Genomic DNA, 4,071 nt, shown 5'->3' with positions numbered 1-4,071 from the left:
GTCAAGTTCACAGACCCTCCTGAAATCTATCTACCAATCCTTGGGTATATAAAATTTGGAGAATCAAAACCTTTGATCTAGTCCAACCTCTAATGATAGGATGGGACCAGACCTGTGATTTCTTTGGTATAGGCATCTGCTCTTGAGGAAACTGTGTCAGTGTCCCTTGTACATCTCTGCCATTTATGATCTTAAAGAATTGCTTGAGGCACTAGAAGTGGTTAAATAACTTCCCCAGGGTCACACAACCAATATGTGTCAGGGAACGGATTGAAACCAGATCTTCATGATTCTGAGCTGAACTTTTTATTCACTATGCTATATTTCCAACCTACAGCTCAAACAGAAATCACTAAAATATATTCAGCAAGTGGTTCTTTTACAATTTTTACCACTTTCGATGACAGGATAAAAGCTCTTCCACTGGGTCTTCTTATTCCTCAGTATAGTGTGAATGTAATCCTGATTTCTCAAGAAAATGCCAATGGACAACAAATTCCATTGGTGGCTACCAAGTTACCTAAAATGGCTTTTAATGGATGCAGTATGATCTCAGATGATATGGCTCTTTTGGGGTGAGCAATTCATGTTGACCCCTAGGCAGCTAGGTAGTAGCACAGTGAATAGAGGGCTAAACTTGGAAGCAGAAATACCTGAGTTCACTGGCATATGATGCTAGATACTTAATAGCTTTGAGACTCTGGGAATGTTAATTAAATTCTCTCTGATTTGGTTTCCTCATCTGTATTATGTAGATAATAATGGCGCCTACCACCCAGGATTAGTGTGAACCTCAAATGAGATGTTTGTAAAGCACTTTGCAAACCTTAAAGTGTTATATAAATGCTAGTCACGATAATGCTAGCACTGCTGCTTCTACAACTAGTCATAGTAGTACTAGTGCTACTAGTATTATTTATTTTTCTGTCCGTTATTAATATTTGTTGTTATTAACAGAATTTCATCAATAGATGGGCCAAAGAATGTGAATGTTTTTGTCAGAGCAAATTTGAAAAAGCCTCTAGTAAGTCATTAAGAAGTCATAAGGTACCTGTGTAGATGGAGTACCCATAGGAATAAGATCACAGGCTTTCATGATATTGAAGCAAAACAAACAAAACAAAACAAACAGAAAAAACCTCCAAGAGCTCACTGGCAGTCCTCACTGATCTACTGACACAAACTCAGTCTATCTCTGCGGTAATGTTACGTTAGCAAGGTAGACTGGTCCTGTGGGTAGCACGCTGTCTTTACATCCTACAACCACCTTCTCCATTTGCCAAATAAGAATAAGTGACTAGAGAATCAGCCTAGAACCCAGGAAGATCTGGTTTCAAGTGCCGCTTCTCACACATACTGCCTGTGTTACCTCAGTCACGTGACTTAATTAACCTCTGTCTGCCTGGGTTTTTTCCATAAAATGGAGATAACAAGCAATGTGGTATGCCAGTTTTAGAGCTAACCTTAAATGCAGAAAAACCTGGGTGCAAGAACTGCTTCTGACACATGATGGCTGTGTGACCTTGACAAAGTCATTTCAACTCAATATTCCCAGGCACTCTCTAAGACTCTACTTAGCAGAAACACTGTATACCTTCATTGGTAGAGAGACTTATTTTCTCCTGGGAGCTCCCAAGATCAATAAAATCCAATCTCTTTATGAAAACAGGAGCACTGGGTAATTGCGAGGATTTGATGAGACTGTATATATTAAATTTATTGAAATGATTGTCTCTATGTAAATCATCATTTTTGTGATTATTATCGAAATATTATATCCTAGAATCAGTAGATATTTTTTAAAAGCATCAATTTTACAATATCCTTGCATGATATATTTAGAGGTCATTTTTACCACTGAAATTATGAAGATTAGATCATTACAGTGAGTTATATGGGATTTAAGATGTAATAATTTTCATACTTTTATTCTCAGAATCTAGTACCATACCTGGCATATAGCAGATGCTCAATAAATATTTATTACATGATTCATCACAGCTTTATCTTTGAAATATTCATGAAGAAGTCCTTCACAGAGGTCTACCAAAGATAAGCTGTTCTTAAGTTGGCTTTTACCATGAGGGCATACTCATCAGGTAGAAAAAAAGAATGTGTGTGCACACATACGTGTATGTGTGTAATTATATGCATGTGCATGTGCATATAAACAACTATATATACTTCTATACATGTGTACATGTGTGTATGTGTATGTACATAGACATATATATCCATGTGTATATAGATACAAATTTAGTGTTCACGTATGTGTATGTGTGTAGCTATGCGAGCAGGAAGATAGCAGCTGTTGTTAATCAACCTAAGAATATGAATCTCTCCTCATTGGATTACTATCAGGTAGTAAGGAGAGCCTTGGAACTGCTGTGCCTTACATATGTAACCAGGGACATCTTGAGGTTGCAAAGTCTATTACGCCTTCATTGGGATCATGGAAGTGAAGAAGGAAGGAACTTAAGAGATAATCTAGCCCAAACTTTTCATTTTACAAATGAGAGATCTTAGGCCCAGGAAAAATAATGTGACTTACCCCAAGGCCACAGCAGTAGGCAATTATATTATTAGGACAATCTATGCATTATTTCCTTAAAAGTCTTCCCCTTTCACTAAATCATGCTGCCTATGATGAGAAAATAAAAGAGTCAAAAAAGAATACTGATAGGTAGAGCTGTGAAGATTTAGAGTAAGTCTTGGAGAATAGGTGTCTTGTTCTTGTTCTATTTCTATTTTCTCATATTATATGTAACCCTAGGTTTCGCTCATGTATATCCTTTGACCCAGCAAGAGTACTACTAGGTGTGTATTCCAAAGAAATAATGGGGGTGGAGAAAAGAGCTATTTTTGCAAAATAATATTTATAGCAGTTCTTGTTGTGGTGGTAAAGAACTGGAAATTGAAGAGAGGCCCATCAGTTGAGGAATGACTGAGAAAGTTGTGATATATAATTTTGATGGAATGATACTATGGTATAAGAAATGATGAGCAGGATGTTTCAGGAAAAATTTGGACTTGTATGGATTGATGTGAAGTGAGAAAAATCAGGAGGACATTATACATGGCAACAACAACATTATATGATGATCAGCTGTGAAAGACTTAGCTATTCTCAACAATACTGTGATCCAAGACAATTCTTAAGGATGTATGATGAAAAATCCTATCCACTTCCAGAGAGGGGAAAAAACTGATGGAGTCTGAATGCAGATCAAAGTATTCCTTTTAATACTTCCTTTATTTTTTCATGGTGATTTTTAGGGGGTAAGGGGAGGGAGAATCTGTGTTTTCTTTCACAAAATGACTAATATGGAAATATAGTTTGCACAGTGGTACATGAATAACCTATATCAAATTGTTTGCCAACACAGGGAAGGCAGTGAGGGAGAGAATTTAAGTCCAATTTTTTTTTAAAAAAGTAAAAATTGCTTTTATATGTAATTGGGAAATAATACTAAGTAGCCAAAAAGTATGTTTTTTGTTCAACTTTTGGCACAAAAAAAAACGTCCAACAATTTGAGATGGATGATGCTATTTTACAAGTTTAGTACTTTTTTTAACTTTATTTTTTTTAATGTTTATTTATTTATTTTTAGTTTTCAATATTCATTTCCACAAAATTTTCTCCCTGTACCTCCCCTCTCCCCAACCTATAATGCCTTGCATTCTGATTGTCCCTTCCCATATTGATGCCCTCCCTTCCATCACATTCCTCCCTTCCCTTATTCCCATCTTCTCTCTTTTCTTGTAGGGCAAGATTGATTTCTATACTCCATTACCTGTATTTCTTATTTTCCAGTGGTGTAAAAAAACCAATTCTCAACATTTGTTCCTAAAATTTTGAATTCCAACTTCTTTCCCTTCCTTCTGCCCCACCCATCCCCACTGAGATGGCAAGAAATTCAATATAGGCTATGTATGTATAGTTTTGCAAGATTTCCATAATAGTCATGCTGTGTAAGACTAACTATATTTCCCTCAATCCTATCCTGCCCCTATTTATTCTAATCTCTCTTTTTACCTTGCCCCTCCCTAAAAGTTTTACTTCTAATTGCT

This window comes from Notamacropus eugenii, chromosome 6 (assembly GCF_028372415.1).
Source record: "Notamacropus eugenii isolate mMacEug1 chromosome 6, mMacEug1.pri_v2, whole genome shotgun sequence".
Classification (NCBI taxonomy): Eukaryota; Metazoa; Chordata; class Mammalia; order Diprotodontia; family Macropodidae; genus Notamacropus; species Notamacropus eugenii.
Note: the sequence above shows the minus strand (reverse complement) of the source record.